Source organism: Hemitrygon akajei, chromosome 3 (assembly GCF_048418815.1).
Source record: "Hemitrygon akajei chromosome 3, sHemAka1.3, whole genome shotgun sequence".
In the NCBI taxonomy this organism is placed as follows: domain Eukaryota; kingdom Metazoa; phylum Chordata; class Chondrichthyes; order Myliobatiformes; family Dasyatidae; genus Hemitrygon; species Hemitrygon akajei.
The window spans coordinates 49,108,542-49,135,597 of NC_133126.1; the positions used below are offsets into that span (position 1 = coordinate 49,108,542).

Consider the following 27,056-nt stretch of genomic DNA (forward strand, 5'->3'; position numbering starts at 1 on the left):
TCCCACCTAACATGGAGCCTGTGACCAGCGTGAATGTGAAAAATGGATAAAGGGAAGGAAAAGATGACTTCAGTGGAGCAGTTTCAAGACGTAACTAAGATGTGAATGCCTACGAGAAAATGAATCTCAAGGTAGTATATGCAACATATACGTACTTTGATAATAAATCTACTTTGAACTTTGTTTATCATGTTACTTAGAGGCAATCGTGATACATCTCATGAGTGGTGATGTGGCTCACTCAAGGTGGAAAGAAGGCTTTTACACAGTCTTATTGCATATTATAAGTAATATTCCTAGATAAAATATATATATATATATATATAAATAGATTTAGATTGGTAAGAAGATTTTAAATCCTACATTTGTATTGGATGACATTAATTAAAAACATTGCCCCATCTATAATTGAGGATATTGGATAATCAATCCTGTAATTCTGTCTGCTGGAAGCAGATGGATCCCCCTTGCTTCGACAGTCTGAGGTACCCACCTTCTTAAAGCAGACTTCACTTATACAGGTGCATAAGAACATGGCAACCTGTCATCATGACTATTGCCCAGTAGCCCTTACATCTAGAGTGATGAAATGTTTTGAGAGGTTGGTGATGAAACACATCAACGCCTAACTGAGAGGTGATTTGGATCTGCTCCTTTTTGCCTCCTGGACCACCAGATCAACAGTAGATGCCATCTCAAGTGCTCCTCACTCAACCCTGGAACATGTGGACAGCAAAGAGTCATACATCAGGATGCTCCTTATTGACTACAGCTCTGCATTCAGTACTATCATCCCCTCAAAACTAAGCTTCACGACTTTGGCCTCAATACCTCCTTGTGCAAATAAATCTTTGATCTTCTCACTTGCAGACCCCAGTCAGTTTGGATTGGCAATAACATCTCTTTCACAACGACCTTCAGCACAGATGCACCACAAGACTGTGCTTTGCCCCCCGCTCTACTCGCTTTATACTTATGACTGTGTGGCTAAGCACAGCTCCAGTGCCATATTTGTTTGCTGACGATCCACTGTTGTCGGCAGAATCAAAGGTGGTGATGAATCAGCATATAGACAGGAGATTGAAAATCTGCTGAATGGTGCCATAACAACAACCTCTTTCTCAATGTCAGCAAGACCAAGGAGCTGATTATTGACGTTAGGAGAAGGAACCAGAGGTCCATGAGTCAGTCCCCATCAGAGGATCTGAGGTGGAGAGGGTCGGCAGCTTTAAATTCCTCTGTTATCATTTCAGAGGACCTGTCCTGGGCCCAACACAAGTGTAATTATGAAGAAGGCACAACAGTGCCTCTACTTCCTTCTGAGCTTGCGAAGATTCGGGATGTCATCTAAAACACTGACAAACTTTTATAGATGTGTGGTGAAGAGTATATTGACTGGTTGCATCATAGCTTGGTACAGACACACCAATGCCCTTGAATGGAAAATCCTATAAAATCCTACAAAAAGTAGCCCAGTCCACCAAGGGTAAAGCCCTCCCTACTATTGAGACCATCTAAATAGTGCATTATTGCAGGAAATCAGCATCCATTATCCGTAACCCCTACCACTCAAGTCATCTCCCTTCCTGCTCCTGCCTTTGGGGAGAAGATACAGGAGCCTCAGGACTCACATCAACAGGTTCAGGAACAGTTGTTGCCCCTCAATCATCAGGTTCCTTATTGTGGTTGTTATTCTATTATGTATAGAATAATAGAAGAAAATGAATCCTAGTGTTGTATATAGTGACATATAAGATATTTGATAATAAGTTTACCTTGTACTTTGAACTTTGTTCAGATGCATAGATTAGTGACAAATCATTGTGTTTGCTGATGACATGCTCAGCTATTCCATGAAGAAAGCAGCTGAAGAAAAACATGATTTGTTTGACCGAATATTTGATATGTGCACCCCTGAATAAGCAGATGGAAACTTACTGAGACTCTGAGGTGACGAAAGAAAATGGAGAATTTTCTTGACATGAACACATCAGGAACTGATTTAACTCATTGGGTAAAATAGAACACCTCCATATAATTTAAAAGAAAGCAGAGGTTTTGTATAGACAAGTTAACAATTACATAACCACATCATTGATGGAAATGTTTTACTTTCCTGATATCATGTTGTTTTTATGAATTAATTGTACTTTATAATCGGCGGGGAATCAAAATATCGCCTACACCCTCCAATCCAACTCCATATGGATATGAATAATGCATGAATGATGCAACCTCGGTGAATAATACAAGTTTAAAAATAACTTTACAATAGTTACATAACTTCTGAAATTGTCGAGGCAATTAACTGTTCAAAATTTTCCAAATGCTGTTCAGGTATGTACTTATTATCTATTCTCTCTAGTGTTTTGTGAATTGCATTGCATTTTACTCCTTGCTCCAATAATCACAATTTTCTGTGAAATCTTTTATGGCTGAAGTTTCTCTCTATTTGGCAATATTTTTGTCCTATTACCCAAGAGAAATTCTGCAGTTGCCTTGGAATTATCAGTGAAGTGTACAGTAATGTTGCTTTACATGATTGCAAGCTTGTCATTGGATGAGTTGGAGTAAGAATGATGTTTAGTGATCAATTATTTTATTTTCATTCTTATTGCTTGATGTGTTCCGTTTTGTTGCGTTTTATGTTCTGCTGAGCATTGTGGGTATGCTATGTTGGTGCCAGAATGTGTGGTGACACTTGCAGGCTGTCCCCAGCACATCCTTAAGCTGTGCTGGTTGTTACTGCAAACGACACATTTCACTCCGCTTTAATGAACAAATGATAAATAAATTAATCTAAATCTGTACATCTTTTCTGAGAGAGCATATCTCAGATAAAAGGAAGGGTCTTCTAGGCATCTGCTCCCTCAGTACTGTTCAAATTGACGTGCTCAAGTCTCTTGCGCAGGACAGGAACTTAAAATCTGCTGACTTGTGGGTGAGAGCGCCTCTCACTGAAACAGGAAGGCTAAACATATAGCTGACAATCACTTAATGTCAGATGTTGCCGAAATAGTTCTTCTGTCTATATTTGCCATTCTTGTGACAGTTAACAGACTTTACCAGCCTGAATAAGAGGAGTCCTATGGCTGAAGAAAGACACACAGCCCTTAAAACATCCCTAAAAGTTTTGACAACTGTTAAAGCCCCACCTTAATTACTTACATTTAAAAACTTTAAAAATAGTTAATTGAAACACCTAAAACTAGAGGTAAGTAATCAAAACTATGAACCTGAACTCAAATAATTAAGAAAAAGGATGATACCGCCTTCTTTGCCTCCAATACCTTGGTCCAATAATCCCATTAGAATCAATAAAGTCTTGGATCCTGCATTATTCAACCTGACAAAGAATCCAAGAGGTAAAAGTTCTACTGCAGCAGTTAGAGCTCTACATTTTCCATCAGTAAGTCTAGGAGTTTTGCATGAAGTCCTTCACTTACTGTTATTTAAATATCAAAATGTTGGTACATCCAACAAGATCCAGCCAATATTTCAAACAGGTTAATGTGTCCTTTCAAATGGAAGCACACATGAGATGCTGAAGATTATGGTAAACATTCAGATGCAATACAGTTATGATAAAATTCAAAGGTTTCAAAGAATTCAAATCATTTATTAACATAGAATGTGTAAATTAAACAACCTTGAGATTCATTTGCTTACATCAGCCATAAAGGAAGAAACCCAAAAGAACCCAATTTTTTTTAAAAAAAAAGACCAACACCCAATGCACAGAGAAAGAGAAAAAATCCACAAAACATGCAAACAATGAAAGCAGGCAACAGCATTTTGAACCACATTTGAGTCCATGAGCTTGGAGCAGCGAGTGGGCCCATCGCCTCAGTATGGTTTTCATTTTATAATGTTTTAATGTATTTCAACTGAGTGAATAGATACACAGATAGCTTATCTAGTGGAAATGAAATCTGAATTTATTTAGATAGATGGTTGGCAGTATTAGCCATTCATGAGAAACACATTGATTAGCTTATCCAATTGTTGTTCATGGAGCTGGTCATCTCCTTCTGCTGATAGGATCAACCATTTCAATTATGGAATAATGAGTAGATAAATGCTGATTTTTATTTAAGGACAACTGATTGAAAATATTGTGAAGAATGTTTTTAATTTAATTTAGTGGAAATAAATACCAAATAATAAGTTGTCCTTCATAAATTAACTTGATTCAGCCATTTCACCAAGGATGATTGTTTTTTTTTCATATACAATATAAATAAATGGTTGCAAATAGTGACACACGTGTTATTCCACAGTATAAAGTGTTAACTGCGCAGTTTTTGTTTTCCATATAGTGATGATTTTGAATGGGTTAATACTCTATGGCAAGTGAGTCCATTCTTGTATAGCATTAATTGGTATTAATGACATATACTGTATATTGATATATGAACCTACAACTTGTAAGGATGGGGAAGCAAAACTTTTATCTCTCATTATTAATACAGTAAAGTAAAAACATAGAAACTTAGAAAACCTACAGCACAATACAGGCCCTTCGGCCCACAATACTTTGCTTAACATGTACTTACCTTAGAACTACCTGGGCTTACCTATAGCCCTCAATTTTTCTAAGCTCCACGTACCTATCCAGGAGTCCCTTAAAAGACCCTATCGTCACCACCGTCACCGGCAGCCCATTCCATGCACTCACTACTCTGTTTTTTTTATTAAAAAAAAACTTACCCCTGACATCTCATCTGTACCTACTTCCAAGCACCTTAAAACTGTGCCCTCTTGTGCTAGCCATTTCAGCACTGGGGAAAAGCCTCTGACTATCCACATGATCAATGCCTCTCATCACTTCATATTATCTGAGACAAATGATTTTATTATAGCACCAGGTGTAGTTATCCAGGATATTGCACCCCAGAGAACAATCTCACTTAATTTAGCTTTTTCATGTAAATCTTTCATTCCTGGTATCCATCATAAATATCTTCAAAGCACTTTCCAATCTTAATAACAAGATGCTGGAAACCTTGTCATGCCAGGTTATCATAATCTTCTAAGAAAGCGGAGGCTCTGCCATGCTTTCTTTGTAATTGCTCTTATCAACTGGTCCCAGGAAAGGTCCTCTGAAATGTTAAGACTGAGGAATTTAAAATTGCTGATCCTCTCCACCTTTAGGTTCCCAATGAGGATAGCTCATGGACTTCCAGTTTCTTCCTCTTATAGTCCATAATAAGGCCCCTAGGTCTTGCTGACATTGAGTAACTGGTTGTGACACCACTCAGCCAGACTTTCAATCTTCTTCCTATACGCCATCAATTCCATCATCTAAATCATTGACATATAATGGAAAAAGAATTGATCCCAACAGAGACCCCAGTGGAAAACCACTAGATGCCAGCAGCCAACCAGAAAAGGCTCCCTTTATTCCCATTCTTGGCCTCCTGCTAATCAGCCACTGCTTTATCCATGCTAGAATCTTTCCTGGAATACCATGGGCTTGTAGCTTGTTAGCCAGCCTCATGTGTGCCAAAGGCCTTCTGAAAATCCAAGTTTACATCATTAACTGATTCTTCCTTTGCCTATCCTTGTTATTTTTTCAAAGAATTCCAACAAATTTGTTAGGTAAGATTTTCCCTTGAGGAACCATGCTGACTTTTATCATGTGCCTCCAAGTACCCTGAGACTTCATCCTTAATAATCGACGCCAACATTTTCCCAACCACTGAGCTCAGACTAACCAGCGTGTAATTCCCTTTCTTCTGCCTCTCTCTCTCCTTGAAGAGTTGAGTGACATTTGCAATTTTCCAGTCTTCCAGAACCATTCCATATCTCGTGATTCTTGAAAGATCATTACTAATGCCACTCAATCTTTTCAGCCACCTCTTTCAGAACTCTGGGGTGTACACCGTCTGGTTCAGGTGACTTATCTACCTTCAGACCTTTCAGTTTCTCCGGAACCTTCTCTCTAGTTTTGGTAACTTCACACACTTCATGCCCCCGTCACCTGGAACTTCCAACATTTTGCTAGTGTCTTCCACACCTAACATAAAATTCTTGTTCAGTTCTTCCAGCATTTTGTTGTTCCCTCATTGCTACCTCTCCAGCGATCCGATATTCACTATTGCCTACACTTTATGCGTCTGAAAAAAACTTATACTGTCCTCTTTAATATTATTGGCTGGCTTACTTTCATATTTCATCTTTACTTTCTTAATGACTTTTTAAGTTGCCTTCTGTTGGTTTTTAAAAGCTTTCCATTCCTCTAAATTCCCACTAATTTTTATTCTATTAAATGCCCCCTCTTTGGCTTTTATGTTGGCTTTGACCTCTCTTGTTAGTCATGGTTCTGTCATCTTTCCTTTAGAATACTTCTTCCTCTTTGAGATGTATATATCCTGTGCCTTCCGAATTGCTTCCAGAAATGTCAGCCATTGCTGCTCTGCCATTATCCTTGCCAGTGTTCTTTTTCAATCAATTCTGGACAACTCCTCCCTCATGCCTCTGTAATCCCCTTTCCTCCACTGTAGCACTGACACATTTGACTTTTGCTTCTCAAATTTCAGGGTGAATTCAAAGGTTCAAAGGTCAAGTTTAATGTCAGAGAAATGTATACAATATACATCCTGAAATGTCTGTTCTTCGCTAAACATCCAGGAAAACGGACAAGTGCCCCAAAGAATGAACGGCAGTTAAACATGACAACCCTGAAGATCCCCCCCAGCTCCCCCCCCATGCATAAGTGGCAGTGAGCAGCAATCCCCCCTCCCCCCACCAGAAAAAAATGCGCATTGGTACTATCGCCAAGCCCAAGTGTGCGCTAAGCGATAGCAAAGACACAGTCCAAAGTTACCCAAAAAGCTCTGCATTTCATCCCACAACGAAAGACTTTCCGGCCTCCCTGATGACACACGAGACTCTGGCCGTGACACCGACCCTTGATCCGCTCCTCTCCAGTGCCTTGAGATCTTAGATTTCCGAACATGATCAAGATCCTCAGGCCAAACCTTCGTCGTGTCGAATAGTGGCCAGTCATGGAACCCTGAGAATGGGTCTCATTCCTGCAAAGAACCGAAGTCTGCGTGTAACTCCATGTCAGGGTCTTCAAAAGAACCCTGAACGGAAAAACTAAAGATACTAAAGGCAGAAATAGAGCTGTTTCCAAAGATGCAAGCAAAGGAGTCGCCGTTAGAGGCCATCAACCCTCCTAAACTCCATTATGATCACTTTCCCCTAAGGGTTCTTTTACGTTAAGCTTTCTAATCAATTCTGGTTTATTGCACAGCATCCAATCCAGAACAGCTGATCCCCTAGTGGGCTCAACCACAAGCTGCTGTAACAGGCCATCTCATAGGCACTCTAGAAATTCCCCTCCTGTAATCCAGCAGCAATCTAACTGGTCATTGAAGTCCCCCATGACTATCGTAACCTTGCCCTTTTGGCATGCACTTTCTATCTCCCATTAGAATTGCAGGCCACATCTATTGCAAGAAAAAGAGCTTTGACCAGTGACCAGTCAGGGTTTGGGGTTGATTAGCAAGGACAAATTAAAGGAAGGTGGGGGAAGCACACCGACTGTTTGAGTGGATAGAGTCAGAATGCAGATTTTGAAGCTTTAGCTCTTCGAGGCTTCTGTGAAGAGAGGCTTCCATCAGAAAAATCAAAGAAAAGTTCTGTGTTAATATTCTTCCCCCCCATCCCTTTTTTATATCTGCTCAGCTAGGACAGTAGATACACCAGCTGGATGCTCCTTCTTCAGGGCACGGGAAGGCAGGGAGACCTCCAGTGTCCCTGATGACTACAACTGTGAGAAGTGCATCCAGCTGCAGCTTCTAACAATCCGTGCCAGGGAGTTGCAGCTGGAACTGGATGAATGCCAGATCATTCAGATCATAAATGCAATGCTTTCTTGCTTTGAAGTGAGGCTTAGCTCTCCCCACTGAGTCTTCAGTGCTTTCCACACTGCAATGCATCCTTGCTGTTGGATACCAACTTGAAACTGATTCAGGATCCACTGACGCCAAAGGGTGCAGACTTTTAATCCCAAGGATGAGGATCTGAATTTTATTGGCATTGTTTTAACGTAGGGCAAAGTAGAAACAATTGAGGTTTGGAGTATAGCATAGTGATTGGGCACAGCCTGAGGCGCAAATGGAAATGGTAAGTGGACCTGACAGACCAGAAAGCCTTTCTTCAATCAACTAATTCATTGGTGTCCATCTGAGCAGATGGATATTGTGCAGTGTGAATATACAGTAAGAGCCGATAACCAGTTTGTACTCTATTATATGTGAGTGAATTGACCCAGTAAATCAGTTAAGCTTAAACACTATCCAGGCAAAAGTCCAAAAATTATTGCTAACTCTTGCCTCAAGGTTGCAAATAAGTCACACACAATGTATTTGTTCTTGAGAAACCAGAGTACAGATTTCATTCTCTGGTAAGAGTTATGTGAAATTCATGGGGATAATGGCTTCGGGGAGGTGCAGGCAATGAAAACAGTGGGAAATTTTACTCTTAGATTTCGTCTGCATGTACTGTCTTTCATTTGACCTGGTTTGAAGAGTCAGCCGGATGTTTCTTGAGGGAAAAGTCACCCTGAGTAGCAGTAAACTATTACCATCACCTTCTGGAACGTTTGTGACAGTCAGACCGTGATTAGGGGGAATACCTGGAGAGAATTGTGATCTGGGGTTAAGAAAGGACATTCTGCCAGAGGAGAGAAAAGTGTTTTTTTTTCTGGGGTCTCGAGGAGCATTCTACATTGCTTTCAAAGTCTAATCGATGTTGCAGGATAAAGCAGGTTCAGGTATAGTTATGCAAATGTCTTACCAACCAGAGATCGAGACTCAGGATCCAGAGGCATGGGATCAAATTCTACCATGGTAGTTGCGGGTATTTCAATTTAATTAATCAAATAAATCTGAACTATAAAACAGGTGTTCGTATTAATCATAAAACTAGATTGTTGAAATACACCTAATTTATTAATATCCTAAAAGAAATTATACCTATTACCCATGTGGTTGTGTCTTAAGTCTCTCTACAGTTCAGTAGACCCTAGAGGAGTACTGCATCTGACTTGTTTTCAGACCAGGGAATAGCTCTGGAAGTAGAATGGAGCTTTAAATTAAGAAAGTAGAGGATGGGTCCTAGTGGAGCAGAATGTGGAATCCCAAAGAGCAAAGGCAAAGAAGTGGTGCAGGAAAAAGATTGGGGCCTGGATAACCCAATTGCTTCAGGCAAGTACAGAGTTTCAAATCAAAAGAGTACATTGATGCACAATGTTCTGGTAAGAAAAAAATGATAATAGGGCAAATAGGACCAAAAAAAAAAAAAAATGCCTATGAACATTAAAAAGGTGCAGAATATCCAAGGATGAATAGAAGGGAAAGGTGCTCTTAGTAAAGGATGAAATCAGATCAAAAGTTGAAAAGAATATTCATTTAGAAAGTCATGATCTGGATTTAGTCTGGATCGAGGTAAGAAGCGCAAAGGAGCAGAACAGACTTGTGGTTGTCTTATTGTCACTCAGTGGCCACTTTACTAGGTATACCTGCTTGTTGATGTGTTAACACATTCGGATATGGTCTAACTTCGGGTAGCATTTATTGCTTGTCTTTTCCTTTAAGTTCTTCAGCAGTTCTCATTAAAGTCATATGAGAGAGAGAGAGAGACTGAAGCACGTCAGCAGTTCACTGACTTTAATGAGAACTGCTGCAGAACTTATAGGAAAAGATAAGCAATAAATGTTAGGCCAATAGGGCCATTAATTAAAGCTGTCAAGCAGAAAGTTAATGCCAACACTGTGGCTGGAAACTATAACTAATACAAAATGAATACTACTCCTTGCCAGCACCTGTTGTAACAATAGTCTGCTTTCCTAGACGAGGATGAGGTTAAGCAAAAAGTGTAAAGGTTGCTGTAATTTTGGTCAAGTTTCCACAATACTAGAATGAAAAGAGGGAGTTAAATGCCACCATGATGGAACACTAATTAGCTGGAACGTGCATCCTCATGAGCGTGATTGTTCAGCCTGTTTCTCAGCCTGCCTGTGCCAATGTGTAGACCTTGCAGTAGAGTCCATGTTTGTGACATTAGGCAAATATCTTTAGAATTCCTTAGAAGTTTATGAAGTTTTGAAATGACATGTAATACTTTGACAAACTTCTAGAGATGTGTGGTGGAGAGTACATTGACTGGTGGCATCACAGTATGGAATGGAAATGCCAATGCCAACGCCCTTGAATGGAAAATTCTATAAAAAGTAGTGGATATTGACCAGTCCATCACATGGAAAGACCTATCACCACTGAACACATCTTATGGAGCGTTGCTGCAGGAAAGCAGCATCCATCATCAGGGACTCCTTCCACCCAAGACATGCTCTCTTCTTGCTGCTGCCATCAAGAAGAAGGCACAGGAGTCTCAGGACTCACACAACCAGATTCAGGAACAATTATTACCCCTCAAACAACAGGCACTTAAACCATTATTCAACTCCACTTGCCCTATTATTGAAATGTTCCCACAACCTATGGACTCATTTTCAAGGACTCTTCAACTCATGTTCTCGATATTTATTGTTTATTTATTTATTATTTTTTTCTTTTGTATTTGCACAGTTTGTTGTCTTTTGCACACTGGTTGTTTGTCTGTCCTGTTGGGTGTGGTCTTTCATTGATTTACTGAGTATGCCTGCAAGAAAATATCTTCCTTGATAATAAATTTACTTTGACTTTGAACTTTGATATCTAATCAGCTAATTATGTGGCAGCAACTCCGTGCATAAAAGCACCGCAGACATTGTCAAGAGGTTCAGTTTTTGTTAAGATCAAACATCAGAATGGGGAAGAACTGACATTAAATCACTTTAATGGTAGAATGATTGCTAAGACCAAACAGGGTGGTTTGAGTATCTCAGAAACAGTGGATCTCCAGGGATGAAATCACATCTGAAGAAAAAAAAGATGCTGAGACAAGATCTTTCAATGAATCATTTCAAGGGACTTTTATTATCATCATAGTAAATTTATTATCATAGTACGTCTATATCACCATATAGCACCCTGAGATTATTTTCTAGTAGGCATTCATAATAGAACAAAGAAATGCAATAGGATCAATGCAAAGCCACACCCAGAGACTGACAAACATCCAATGTGCAAAATAACGTAACTGTGCAAATCAATCAATCAATAGATATATAAGTGGCCAGATAGACAGACACTTAAATAAATAAATAATACTGAGAACGTGAGGTGTAGAGTCCTAGAAAGTGAGTCTATAGTTTGTGGAATAAGTTCAGTGTTGACATGAGTGAAGTTATCCATACTGCTTCATGAATCTGATGGTTGAAGGGTAATACCACACGGGAGTTTATCACTGAGAGAGAGCAAATTCAGCTACTTGGCTATTCTTGGGTTAGGTTAGGCAAAATTAGTTAGCTGCTATCTGCTAGCAAGTTTGTCGGGCATACTGCATATTGCATTTGATTAAAGAAAAACTAGCAAAGAAATATAAAATTAATGCTCAAAAAATGGAAAACACAACACAGATCTCCTAACTTTGTATTTTTAAATGTGTTAATATGTCAAGTTGAATCAAAGTAAACCACACCAAATGTCAGATTAATGCGTTTGTTAAAATACTGTCAGCAGATTCCTGGTCAGGGGAAGAAATCCCCTCTAGAGAATGAGCTCCATCTGACGATGTCAGTTAAACATGGGTAGCGGGGTGAGGTGTAAGGCGCTCCTTCCCTCCGCTAGCCTGCAGGTCAACCATGCGTAAGTGTAGCACCTGCGTAGCCCCATTCAGGGTCACACGAAATCATGGAAGCAGGGGTGGATGGTCATATGAGCAGCTGTTGCATATCACAAGTCCTGTATGCAAGCATTGACGCAGGCAGACAATCGCTGAGAAGTATAGATATTGGCTGGCCCACCGTCTTGCAAAGACACTGGCCAGAAGGAGGCGCAGACAAACCACTTCTGGAGAAAAAGTTGCCACGAACAAGGATGTTGCCTGGATTGGGGAGCATGCCTTATTAGAATAGGTTGAGTAAACTCGGCCTTTTCTCCTTGGAATGACGGAGGATGAGAGGTGACCTGATAGAGGTGTTCAGGATAATGAGAGGAATTGATCGTGTGGATAGTCGGAGGCTTTTTCCCAGGACCGAAATGGCTAGCATGAGAGGACACAGTTTTAAGGTGCTTGGAAGTAGGTACAGAGGTGATGTCAGGGGTAGGTTTTTTACGCAGAGACTGGTGAGTGCGTGGAATGGGCTGCCAGTGGCAGCGGTGGAGGCAGAAACAATAGGGTCTTTTAAGAGACTCTTGGATGGCTACATGGAGCTTAGAAAAATAGAGGGCTATGGGTAAAGCCTAGGTAGTTCTAAGGTAGGGGCATGTTCAGCACAACTTTGTGGGCCGAAGGACCTGTATTGTGCTGTAGGTTTTCTGTTTCTAACGATCATGGTCAAGGCCATAATCGCCCACGTCATACAACACGGCGCATAATAATGATGACGAGGAAGTCTTTTAAACATTTAATATAATTCTTGGAATCAGATTAACAATGAAAGAAAGTTATGAAGTTCATTCACTCCATTTAATTTATATTGCATGTTAACTTCCAAAAATAAAAAAAGAAACAAGAACTTTCAAGTTGCCAGTATCAGAATGTGAATTTCTACCCTTCAAATTTCCATCGATATCAAGGTGGGGTAGTTTTTAATGTTGAAACTCATTGGAATATATTTCAATTACTGTGTCAAAATAAACTGATGGATGCATGTGCTAATCTTTTATCGGAAGGGATAAAGTGCATACGGTGTAATTTTGAAGCCAGAATTCTGTTCCTGCAATGGCTTAGACAATAGAACAATGCACTTTAGATGGGACTGGGATTCCACATTATTGTTTTGAAGGGAATAAAACCCTCCACAGGATCTGAATTCATCTTAATATCTTGCTAATCTATTTGCAATTTAAAGCAAATCTGTTTGAAATTCAAATGCTGCATATTGCTTGAAGTTAGTGGAGAAATATAGATTTTGCTAACCAGCTGAAATAACACAGTTGTTGAGGCAAATTGGACTCTGACTAACGCTGTCCAATGCTGATTATTTTTGGTTTCTGTAATCCTCCCCTCCAATCCCCACGGTTATGACGTCTGTACATGGCTTACATAAAACTGTTGCACACGTACATGAGGTATGTGCTTGTGCGTAAACCAATAAATTACCAGGGAAGGAAGGTGACAACTGAATAAAAATTACAAGACCAGATGGTTTCCTGGAAGGATGCAGTAGCCAGTCTGTGTGGGAGTTGCAAAGGGGAATGTGTTATGTATAGAGTGAGATTTGCTCAGCAGCCGACTGCTGTACATATTAGTGTACATTTTAAACAGCCAGAAAGCTAACTCAATGTGCCTGGTTTTGCTAGGAAATTTAATATTGTAGATATATAGTGGAGTAAGAATACTAGTTCTTGTTTGAATTTAGTATTAATTTCCTCTGTGATACTTGGTAGAAAAATAATTAATCTATTGAACATGAAAGCTGCTTAATAGCCATCACATTATGTTTGTATTGATTAGAACAGAAATTTTGGACAATAGAAATTACCTAGAAACAAGGAAGGATAGTGACTTTCCATGATTCATAAGAACCGCTTATCTCAAGAAGGTAATGAAGAATTATTATTTCCTGTTCTTGCTGGTCTCAACAAGACTAGTTTGTGGGCTACTTTGATAAGAATAAAGATGCACAAATGAGATTGCCACCAGAAGAACGTCAAACCAATTTAAGTTCCTAGTAGGTCAGGCTACTGTTGCGATCCCATACACAAATAAACAACACGGGATGTGTTGGGCCAATTATCACATGATCACCAAGTAAAAATCAAGGGCTTGAACCTGCGTGCTGTCATGGCTTGCAATGTGAGGTCATACCACAGGGTAGTCCGAAGCTATGTAAATGATGCAATTTGAATTGCATCTGGTAAAGTTTAGTGTATAACTTTATTAAAATATTTGAAGTCAAGTTATACATTAATGAATAGAAGTGTAGCTGGAATGGCTGAGGAAAACTGTTAACTACATAATGCAAGTGATGGAATAGTCAAGGTAGTCAAATTCTTCACTTAAAAGTTTCAAGAGACATTTTTATTATCAAAGTACTTACTTGTCACTATATACAACCCTGAGATTATTTTCTCATGGGCATTCACATTAGAGCTCAAGAAGTACAATAGAATCAATGAAAAATGATGCACAAAGACAGAAAATCAACCGATGTGAAAAAGAAGGCAAACAGTGCAAGTACAAAAACAAAACAAAAGGTAAAACAACAAATAAATAGCAAATAAATAATACTGAACATATGAATTGTAGGGTCTTTGAAAGCGAGCTTATAGCTTGTGAGATCAGATCAGTGTTGAGTGAAGTTAACCACTTTGGTTCAGGAGCTTAATGGTTGTATCATAATCCTGTTCCTGAACCTGGTGGTGAGGGTCCTAAGGCTCCTTTACCTTCTTTCCAATGGCAGAAGTGAGAAGAGAGCATGGCCTGGATGGTGAGTGCCGTTGATGATGGAAGCATGGCCTGGATGGTTTATGGTGGCGTAAAAGCATATTCTTCGTTTATTGCAACTCCCGATCTCAGGCTCTGTTCAATGTAGGAAGACCATTTTCCTGGCCATGAGCGTCTGATCTGATCTTTGGTGAAAGTGTCACAATATCCCACAAACCATGATTCTTGTGGAAAATCCACCCTTCTGATCCCAAACATTGATGAAGATTCCACCTAAAACCTCCTAGTGGCATTGTTCAGTCCAGAAATGAGGTTTAGGGCCTGGAATTCTGTCACCAGAAGCCGGTCTTTAAGAATGAGAAAGTGCTGTGGAAGAGGGATGTGGGGGGAGGGGGGGGGGGGTTTCGATACTGACTGGAGCCTGGAAAGTGGTAGGACTTTGAGCATTGTTTGGGGCCTAGAGAAATGGCTCAGTTTAACCTATCACCAGGTTGAACATTTTCCCATTAGTCTTGTAGATTAGTTTCATAACAGTGAGGAGCTGATGCAACCTTATGGCAAAAAAAGATGGGCAAAAGTGTTGGGCACGATATTGTTTTGCTTGATATTGAATCTGTTGTAAATCCATTGGTTAAGTTCATGCCTTATATACCCCAATGAAGCAAACATATGTAAAGAAAAAATGTCTCGGGTATCTTCCCTGCCCTTTCCAATTCGAGGGTGAAAGGTCTTAATGATATAAAAAATGGCAGTAGATGGCGCTGCTCAGTGCATCTCCCTTGGACAGTTGTGTGGTGAATCATGTCCACAGTGCCTCCGGACATACCCCTACTGTAACTCTGGGAACAGCTCTTTAGGAAGAACCCTGCTGGCAGTTTTCTCTGCGGCAGCCATCAGGGAGATCACTCTGTAACTGAACTTGTCTTCTTTCTAAGGCACAGTTACAGAGTTTCAAATCTTCCATCAAAATGTGAGTGACGTTGTGGATTAATATGGCACTGATCTTCTGGTTTGAGATGGCACCGGTGATGCCCATTGAATATTCATTGGTGGAAAACAAAACAAGGAATCCAACTAAATACTTTATTACTAACACTTTTACTGGTAAAATTTATGGTAAACAATCACCGCAAGCGATAGAGAGGTGGGTGGAGGCGTTGAAGAGTCGAGGGTTGAAGTGAGCGGGTATGAGGTGAAGCTGAGGTGAGGTCGAGGCAGATTCGACGTGAGCGGAGTTGAGGCAAAGTCAGTTGAGTGGAAGCGAGGAAGAGTTGAGGCACGTCCACCCAAACCGAAAGTGAGGAAAGACCCGAGATCTGATTGATCTAAGCACCAGGTTGATTTAGAAGTGTCGGATTTGGGGCAAAATGCGGCAGCGGTGTCCAGGCCCAGAGCATATGAAAGTGACAGGGCATGGGTCATAGAGCGAGGAACGACCCGATGTTTGGATGACAAATGCTGGACCAGATTTAAAAAGCAGCGCGTTGAGACCAAAAACAAGGCTCGGACTGGTCCTGCTTGCTGCTCCACTATGTTTACTTGGCTCCATGCTAAAGAAATGGCTGCTCCAGGCTTTGTGTCTGTGGACTCACCCTCATTCTCAGTGCTATTTTCTTATTCTTATTACTTGCATGATCTGTTTTATTTCCCTGCACATTAGGTGTTTGATTTTTTTATGGGTTCTATTGGGTTTCTTTGTTTTGTGGCTGCCTGTAAAGAGACAAATCTCAAGGCTGTATGATGTATACATACTTTGATAATAATTGTACTTTGAACTTGCGACTGAAGATTATCAATGACGGTATTACAATTTCATTGTGGTTCCTGGGGCCTTCCCATTCTTTTGTAGACATATGACCTTTGACCTCTTGAGAGTCAAGGTTGGTGCAAAAGCTGGATTCAATATTTTGCTCTAGAATGGAATAAAGGGCACCCACCCCAAGGCCATCTTTGTGTTCTCTACAACAGACAATGTCCTGACTCTCAGTGGTTGGGGATTTGGCGTTTGTGCTAGAAATGGCTTTAACACCACTGAAGAATCTACACATCACAGATGGAAATAGTGAGTATGTGTTTGTCAGTATTTGTTTCTCATGGAACAAGTGAAATTCTATCACTCCTACTGGAGCCTTAGGCTCACCAGTGTAGCTCCTTCAAAGTGGACCTCAGTTGTCAAAAGGGAAGCTGTTATGTTCATTTTGTTCATGAATGGGATACATGTTCCTGTAGGATACACTTTTTCCTGGAGGGATACTTAAGAAACATAAAAATTGAAAGGAGTAAGTCTCTCAAACCTTTACTTCCATTCAATAGGACCATGCCTTTCCACAGTGACCTTTCACCCCTTAGCTTACTAAGTGCCTATCTTTCCCTGCCTTAAAAATAATCAAAATCTTTGCTTCAACTCCCCTTTGAGGAAAAATAGAGCTCCAAATACTTCAATCTTCTGATGTCATTTCATCTGAACTAAATGTAACACTTTATTTTAAAACAACAGCACCCAGTTGTAGTTTCTTGCACAAAAGGATACATATTCTCCACATAGACCCTCAAAACCCTCAGAATCTTGCAAGCTTCAATACATATTTTAAAGCTCTTGTAGATTATTAGGATTGAACAGGACATACTATTATTTTTAAGCTAATTTTTTAATGCCTTAGCTTTTGGAAGTGAGTGACTGGCGGGGGTGGAATGTCTCATGCACTGACACATAATAAGTGTGTGTGATCTGCTTAGTGACAGAGTGGGAGATGTTACGTGGGAAGATTCTAATTAAGGGATCCTGCAATAGATGTTTGATTGGCTGGCATTCTATGTCTGTGTTAACCGTGAAGTTGAACGTTTGCACCAGCATTTAGAATATAAAAATATAGTCTCTTAATAAGAAGATGAAGAAAAAAATTATCACTTCATTAAGTGAAAGTGTTTAATATTCTGAAGTAAGATGTGTTCCCGGAGTTTCTACTGCCCTAGATCTTAGTGTCATTTGCTGTTTAGAATATAGCATGCACATTTCACATATGTACCATGACTAAACTCAGAGTGGTTGTTAAAAAGGACAGCAAGTTTTGTTGTCCAAAGCTTTTAAGTTGTTTAAAAGTAAAGTGAAACTATTGCATAATTTAAAAATAACAGTAAAGCGTTTGATCCAGATGGGTTTAATGAATACAGCATATATTTTTAAATGGGCTAAATTTGAAATAATTCCTAACAACAGGAAGCACCATGTATTGTTAAACAAAATGAAATTTTAATTTATAATTTCTGAAAATATTTCTGTTCAGATATTTCTGAGATGCATGCTCTGAACAGGACAGACTTTATTCTGTGATGCTGGGGCATGTTTCCAAGTATGACTGGACTCCCGTGTACTTTTTGCAGTTCTGTGGCAGATGGAACATTTTCTGGCACACGTTTCTGTTGAGCATTCACATTGTGTTTGGCTGTGAACCCTCCTGGTAGGAAATAGTTTTATTTTGTAAGCTCTTCAATAATGCCTGTGTATTATGATTAAAAGAATTGCACCAGTTCAGCATTCCTTTAGTTAGCCATCAAAAGTTAGCTAGTTTATTCATTGCAAATATAGAAGTTAGGAATAGAAATATGCAGAAAGGAATAAAGCAGTTGTGAAACCACATCATTGAATGATACGAGCAGGAAACTAACACAAAGGCTTATACATGACTTTATTCTAAAATTTATGCAATGTGCGATTAATAATAAACAGAAACAAAAATGCCACATAAAAATATGTCATAATTCAGTCCTAGTGCATGTTTCTACCCAAAACATTGAAAATTGCTTCCTCTACAAAAGCTGCTCAATCCAGTAAGTTCCTTCAGCAGATTGTTGTTCCAGAACCGTTCCCTCAAGCTGCGGGGGTGCGTGGCCACACGGGAACTGAAATGCTCCAGCGCACCGAGCCTTTGTCGCTGTGCAGCTGGCATTTTCTATTATACAACCCGGTGTGCAGTTTTCAGGCCGTGTAAAACTTTCCTGCTCACAGTAATCCACAGTTGACGTATCCGCTGGAAAAACTATTACAGGGAACGTTGCTCCAGGTTCCAGAAACAGTAGTCTTTCGTCTCTACAAATAAAATATTTGTGTGTATGTTATGTGAAATCACATTTTGCCATGGAGTGAATCAGAATGGTGCTACAGTGGCATTTCTAAAATGATAACAGATCATAGAAAAGCAATAGAGACAATACTTCAGCTGGTTTCTAGTACACGTATATTATGTAGTGCCAATTTGAATCATTTGGTAACCTCCTCTCCTAGCAGTTCCTAACAATATCAATTTATATTTGCATTGGTCCAGCTCTTTTCATCTTTCAGCAAAAGCAATGGGAGGTGCTCACCATTAATCTCTGCGCAACGTCCATGTTCAGTTAGCTTTTATTCCCTTTACGTCTGCAATACCAGCAAGTGTGTGTCTCATTTCCTCATTAACAATGTGCCTGTTGTATTTAATCCCATGTGCTGTTATCTTGTCATTGTTCCCATTCCGGTTCCATTCAGTTCACAGATTTACTTCCAAATGACAGAAAGTAACATCCCAGTGAGCCAATGGCTTCTGTTACATTTAGCCCAAAAGCCACTGTAATTTATATGTAAATCTGGTTTCCTTGACAAGAATTATAGTGTTATTTTTTGTAAATGATGATGTCACAGAACAAATTTAAATTGAGGTCTTCCCCTCAGCAACACTAAAAATAATTAAGGAACATCACTGAGATCCTAAGAATGTTAAGAAAAAAATTTCTATACTTGAGTGCTTTGCTCCTCATTTGAAAATGCCATAATGAAAAATTGGTATCAAGTGTGATGGCCTATTAATAAATCATAATGGGAAATTAGTTAGATTTTCCCATTCTTAGAATAATATTTGTTGGCTACAAAAATGAAGCTAATCACATTTTGTGTTTTAAATCTGTAACATATATTTTATTTCATCAGAGTTCATGATAGCCAATAATAATGATAAGTTCTTCGTCGACTAAAGATTCAACAGTGAATCAGACCTAATAAAAACTGCGAATGTTAAAAACTTCAATGGATATAAAGGTTATTAAATGTCAAGGAGTATTATACCATATGTTTAAGAATCAGAGTCATGTTTTACAGCATAGAGATGTGCCCCTCCATCCAACTTGTTCATGCTGACCAAATTGCCTACTGGAGCTAGTCCAACTTCCCTCAGTTTGGCCCATATTCCTCTATCCATGTACCTATCTAAATGTCTTTTAGATGTTGTAATTGTAATCGCCTCTACCAGTTCCCCTGGCAGCTCATTCAATATACACACCACTCACAATGTGGAAAAAGTTGCTCTTTAAGAACCATTTAAACCTTTCCCTTCTCACTTTAAATGTATTTAGATCCCTTACCCTGGGAAAAAGACTGTGACCATTCACTTTACCTATTCCCATCATGATTTTATATACAAGGTCACCCCTCTCGAAGGAAAACAGTCCCAACCATCCAGTTTCTCTTTATACCTCAACCTTTGCAGTCTGAGTAACATCCTTGCTAATCTTTACTGCACCCTTTCCAGTTTCACGACATCCTTCCTATAGCTGGCTGATCATAACTGTACACAACAAGTACAGTGTGAGTCTCACCACCACCTTGTATAGCTTTAACATGATATCCCAACTCTTGTACTCATTACTTGTACTTTACGAAGAAAAGTTGACAGACAAGGCTTGCAACCACTGGAATTTAGAAGGGTGAGAGATGTTTTAGCTGAAATATACGAGGTTCTGAGAGTTTTAAGGGTGAATATGAAGATCATTTGTGTTCTGGGAGAATCTGGAACTAGAAGTGGCAGTTTTTAAACAAAAAGTGGTCATCTCTCTTGTTCACCAGGTCATCTCTGCAAACCTTTTCCTCAACGTGTAATGGAAGCAAAGTCTTTGCATATTTTTAAGGTATACTTGCATTCATTCTTTATTAGTAAGAAGGTGAAGATTACCAAAGGATGGCAGGAATACAGGGCTGAGCTTAAATAAGATATCTCATAATCTCAGTCCAAACTGCCCTAATTGCACAACAATGTGGGCAAAAGGGCCTGTACTGTTCTATATTCTAACGCATGTGCTAAGACTGTGATCCCAGAAAGGACACAAAGATTTTGGTCAAGACCTCAGCAAACTCTTGCCTCTCTCAATAACCTGGGGTATATCCATCAGGCTATGGAGACTTATCCACCTTAATGGTCTTTCAGAGATACAACACTATCCCCTCCTTTACTTGGAAATCCCTGGCATAATAATACTCTCAGCACTGATCTCCCTGTCCTCCACATCTTTCTCCACGGTAAATACTGATGTAAAATACTCATTAAGAACATCACCCACATCCTTTTCATCCAAGCAGATACTCCCCCTTTATCTTTGAGCAGTCCCACCCTCTCCCTAGTTATCCTCTTGCTCCTGATTTACAGTATGTATAGAATGCCTTGGGATTCCCGTTAATCCTACTTGCAAAGGACTTTTCATGGCTCCTCTTGACTTTCCTAATTCCCTTCTTGAGTTCTTTTCTGGCTTCTTTTTCATCCTGAGGGGTTTTATTTGATTCTACTTACTAAGTTTTACATATGTTCCCTTTTTTTTTTGTCTAAATTCATTACCTCCCTCAACATCCAAGGCTCTCTTACCTTGCCATCCCCGTCCTTTCTTCTGATGTCCCGTACTCTGTGCAGTTGGTCTTTAAGTACTCTCCATGTTGGATTCAACTTGCCCAAAAACAGCTGTCCCCAGTTAACTTTTCCTAGTTCCTCCCTAATACACTAGTAATTTGCCCTGCTCCAATTTAATACTCTCCCATAAGGTCCGTATTTATTCTAATCTACAGCTATCTTAAAGCTTAAGGAACTGTGGTGACTGTTCCTTAACTGTTCACCCACTGACAGGTGGGTCACTTGGCCAGGCTCATTACCCAACGCCAGACCCAGTACAGCCCCTCATCTTGTTGGACTAGCTACATATTGATTTAAGAAACCCTCCTGGATACACTTAACAAATTCTGCCCCATATAAACCATTTGCATTAACTGAATCTTTATGTCAAATGAGTGAAAAACATGGTAAGTATAATTGAATAGAAGTGCTTTGTAAGAAGCTTTGAAGTAAAATGAAGTAGTATCAGTGACACTTCTCCTTGGGAAATATTCCTTATGTTGGACAGTTCTCTGAGACAATGCCACCATCCTAACCCTGAGGAGTTATGACATGGACTTTACAGCGACCTCTAGTGACTTAGATGAGAAAGACAGGGCTGAAGCGATAGGCTTGGCAACCCTGTCACTGCTTGCTCCAATAAAGGCCAAAGAAGTGAAGAGAAGGACAAAGACTGAAGATAGAGTGTATGAATGGAGACATTTGGTTTTTCATCAACCACCTGACCCAGAAAAGATTGATAAATGGCCCAAAGAAATTCCATATCTTAAAAAAGGAAGCTTAAATACCTAAGCTTCAATGAATTACTAACGTATACAAATAGCTCCCATAAGATTGCATCTAAACTTTGGCTACTATGTTATCTTCTCAGAAAATCTGACATTTGACTCATAGAGTTGATGACAACATGGGAGATGATAAACTAAATATACTAGGAGGTTGGGATGCTCTTATAAGAGATGGTTGGAAGAAAAGGCCCCAATGCAGACTGATTGAAGGAAAGTAGTTGACTGCAAACAAAATGTTTTGGGGGATGTTTCTGAATATGAGAAACACTGCAGGACAGCACAGTTAAGTTATCCAGGAGTTCCAGGAATAAATGAAGATAGCATAAAGGACTCTACAGATGGTCCCTAGTAATCAACTTTTATGGATGGGTTGAAACCAGATGTTGCCAAAATGATGAAGCTGACAAAACTAAACTGGAGTGAAGTTGGTGTTCCATAGTGTAAATCAGTGCAAGCCGCCAAACAAGTGGAACGAGATATCAAAGCCAGAATAGGATCATTACAGGTGGGTCAGTTACCTGTTGATGGACAGCCACTGATCATGGGTCAACATTCATTGCTTGCTCGTCAACAGTCATAGCTGTTGCAGGTGAGTCAACAGGCAACACTCGTGAACCAACAGAAAAAGCAGGGCTGGAATGCACGGTGCGCACCACAGCAATCCCAGTCTGAGCCACACCTCCGATGCCAATCCCTAAAACAGAATGTCACTTTTGTGGTAAAAGATGATACTGGGCGAGAAGTTGTTGACATTAGGAAACAAAGTGGACAACAGAAACAAGCACAACAACAAGTTCATTCCCTTGCCTCGCAAATGTTGAGAGATCCTGATCTGCTGTCACAGCTTCAACAAGCAATTTTGAATGAAACGGACATACTGTTGAATTCAAAAATGACTATCCCTCCCCTGCAGCCCTTGCTTGCCCTGATAGAGCAAAAATCAGGCCACTTGTATGTTAACTTACTGCTTGGGAATGAATGTGCTGAATTTTTATTGGTCTAGGATGACTGTGCAAAGATAATAACATGCCATGAAGATGCAAATTGTTACGAGGAAACACCTCTATTGAACACAGACCAGATTTTGTACACCGATGACTCCTCAATGATTGGGAGAGGAATTTGAATGGCTGGATGTGCTGTTGGTTCTGAAACTGAAGTGCCGGTGTCAGAAATTGTGGCCCATCATACCTTAATGCAATAGGTAGAGCTGAAATCCCTGATGGAAGCCTGTAAGGTGACAGAAGGAAGATCAGCTAATATCTGCACTGATTCTCGACGTGCTTTCAGATTTGCTCTTGACCTGGAAGCTTATGGAGACAAAGGAGATTTCTTACATCTGTAGAAACCCCAATCAAGAATGGCCAACTAGTACAGGAGCTCATGAATGTTATACAATTGCCGCCAAAAGTAGTTACATTGAAATGTAAAATCCACTTTAAAATGACTATAATGGAAAGCTGTGGAAATGCATTCGCAAATGAAATTGCAAAAAAGACAGCACAGGAACAGATAAAAGAAATAAAAGAAGCAACAGAAGTAAAGAAGGTCAAAGAATTAAAAGTAGTATAGAGAAGACATAAAGTGAACTTGACATCTAAAGTTATGGAAATGAAGCTGAAATCTGGAAGTATGGTTGATCGCCAAGCTTTTGAAATGTTTACAGATGTTTTAGCTTCAATCAAGAAACCATTATCAGTGCGCAGTTGAGGATGCTGTCTTCTCAGAATGCCAGCTTATACACTCCTCCAGGGTCTGATTGGATATTGATTCGACATCGTGAACTGGTTGGTTGGTTCAAAACACTGAACGGTTTATCAGGAGAAGGTTCTGATTGGCCAGCTTTGAGGAAGGTCCATTAGAAATGTTTGCTTCGCTGTCCAGATCTACAAGATATTTGAGAGATGCAAGCTCAACGGTCAGACCAAGAAAAGTGACTCTGCATGGAGAATGGTGGAAGTTAAACAGTGATGGGGCTTGGAGATATGGTACTAGTCACAGACTAGTAGCTCCAACTACGTTGCTCCCTCACCTGGCACAGTTGATGCATTCCCTAGGATATACTGGAGTGGAAAGATGATCCACTGATTCTTCCAGTGGTGGTGGAATCTGAAGTTCAGGGCATAGGCTCAACAAACATCTGAAGGATGCATGACAGGCAAGAAAACAAATCCTGGATTTTCGGAAAAGCTACCACAATTAAGTGCTCCTGCCCCACTTCGACCACTTTTATATCTACAAGTGGACTGCGTTTCTTTACCAAGGATGCTCAGATGTAGTGGAAATGTTTTCATGGTTGATGCAAGCTATTCCGGCAAAGAAAGCCACTGCCACCACACGCTGCAAACATTTTAATCAAGGCCTATATTCCTAGATGGGATTTCCCTGTCACACTGACTCTGACCAAGCAACTCATTTCAATTCTACTTCCTGTCCCCATTCCGACATATCAGCCCATAGCCTCCTCTACTGCTGCATTGAGACTGCACTAAGGTTGGAGGAGCAACACCTTATATTCTAAATGAATATTAATTTCTTGAACATCTGGTAATTGCCCCCCACACACCATTCCCCATTCCTGTTTCTCTCTCTCACCTTACCTCCTTACCTGCCCATCACCTCCCCCTGGTGCTCCTCCCCCTTCCCTTTCTTCCATGGCCTTCTGTTCTCTCCTGTCAGATTCCCCTTTCTCCAGCCCTTTATCTCTTTCATCAATCAACTTCCCAGCTCTTTACTTCATCCCCTCTCACCTACCACCTTGTAGTTCTTCCTTCCTTCCCCCACCTTCTTACTCTAACTTCTCCTTTCCCTTTCCAGTCCTGATGAGGGGTCTCAGCCCGAAATGTCGACTGTTAACTTGTTTGCGTGTTGCTTTGGATTACCAGCATCTGCAGACTTTCTCTTGTTTGTGACACATTTCACCAGGAGTGTTTGTCAAGAATGATGTCTTCTGGTGAACATTGAATGCCTTTTTATTGTGCACATCACCAGGTTCATCAGTACAAGTTCAATGAATGAATGGAATCTTCAAACAACAACTCACTAAGTATCATGAAGTACCATAGCCTACGGCTCTTCCTATGGTCTTATATATCATCGGAGCAACCCCACACAAGAAAGCTAAATTAAGTCTATTTGAGGTAGAAACAGGGTGACCCAAGTCACTGTTTGTTCTCAGAGAGGCTGATGTCCATATTATGGCATTTGGTTTAGTTAACTATTGTGTGAAATTAACCCACACTGTACAGTCTGCTTCTCCACAGGTTTCTGTTGCTTGGTGATCCAACAGAAGGAGGACATACCCTGATCCCTGGTGAGTGGGTCCTGATTAAAGCGCTGAGGTAAATGTGTTAGCAACCTCTGACCCAGTGCCTACGCTTCTGGGCTACAGTGAGCAAATCACTAACTAGCCAGAAGACCTTTACTTTACTTTATTGTCACCAAACAATTGATACTAGAGCTTACAATCATCACAGTGATATTTGATTCTGCTCTTCGCGCTCCCTGAAGTACAAATCGAAGTAAATATAATAAAAATTTAAATTATAAATCATAATTAGAAAATAGAAAAGGGAAAGTAAGATAGTGCAAGTCAGGTCCGGCTATTTGGAAGGTACGGCCCAGATCCGGGTCAGGATCTGTTCAGCAGTCTTATCACAGTTGAAAAGAAGCTGTTCCCAAATCTGGCCTTACGAATCTTCAAGCTCCTGAACCTTCTCCCGGAGGGAAGAGGGACAAAAAGTGTGTTGGCTGGATGGGTCATGTCCTTGATTATCCTGGCAGCACTGCTCCGACAGCGTGCTGTGTAAAGTGAGTCCAAGGATGGAAGATTGGTTTGTGCGATGTGCTGGGCTATATTCACGATCTTCTGCAGCTTCTTCCGGTCTTGGACAGGACAACTTCCATACCAGGATGTGATGCACCCTAGAAGAATGCTTTCTATGGTGCATCTATAAAAATTAGTGAGTGTTTTAGGGGTCAGGCCAAATTTCTTCAGCTTTCTCAGGAAGTAAAGGCACTGATGGGCCTTCTTGGCAGTGGACTCGGCTTGGTTAGACCAAGTCAGGTCATTTGTGATATTCACCCTGAGGAACCTAAAGCTTTTGACCTGTTCCACCTGCAACCTGCACACCACTGATGTAGATGGGGTCATGCAGTCCGCTACTCCTTCTGAAGTCAACACCCAATTCCTTTGTCTTGCTGACGTTGAGGGATAGGTTCTTGTCTTTGCACCATGCCAACAGGTTCTTAATTTCCTCTCTGTACTCAGACTCATCATTACTCAAGATACGGCCTGCAATTGTGGTGTCATCAGCAAATTTATATATTGAGTTCGATGGAAACTTGGCTGCACAATCATGGGTGTACAGTGAGTACAGCAGGGGGCTGAGTACACAGCCTTGTGGGGCACCGGTGCTCAGAGTGATTGTAGAGGAGAGCTTGTCCCCTATTTTTACAGCCTGGGTCCTGTCTGTGAGGAAGTTGAAGATCCAGCTGCAGATCTGAGTGCTAAGACCCAGGTTCCGGAGCTTAGGAATCAGTTTATTTGGAATGATGGTATTAAAGGCAGAGCTGTAGTCAACGAAAAGGAGCCTTACATATGCGTCTTTATTCTCCAGGTGTTCTAAGGAGGAATGTAGTGCCAGAGAGATGGCATCTGCTGTTGACCTGTTGCTCCGGTAGGCGAATTGCAAAGCGTCGAGTTTGACCGGTAGGTTATGGTTGATGTGTGCCATAACCAATCGCTTGAGCAGAGTCGATAATTACTGGACATTATGAAGTTTAATCTAATATTATTTGTTGTTGTTATATTTTAACTAATTTTTCCTACTCACAATGTGTCAACTGAGATGACTCATAATATGTACTTTCAGGTATCACATGAATTTGCTGATGCTGTTAATGTCCCTGTGGTTGGATATGTCAATATATATCACATACTTCAAAATATTCACCAATGTTACGCATTCCTGCAGATTCAGAACAAACATGCACCCTTTTCCTTAAGCCAAGTTCATTATCACAATCCAGCAATTGATGGTTCTTCAAAATCATATGGCATCAGATCTTCTCTTGG

At 40.3% G+C, this 27,056-nt stretch overlaps 1 long non-coding RNA gene across 1 annotated transcript; it reads left to right on the forward strand.

Annotated features, from left to right (window-relative positions):
- Positions 1-26,664, forward strand: LOC140724961 (uncharacterized). The gene is made up of 4 exons (XR_012098226.1): positions 1-131; positions 16,477-16,570; positions 25,243-25,292; positions 26,599-26,664. It is a non-coding gene; the product is annotated as an uncharacterized lncRNA (long non-coding RNA).
- Positions 26,665-27,056: the final 392 nt, after the last annotated feature.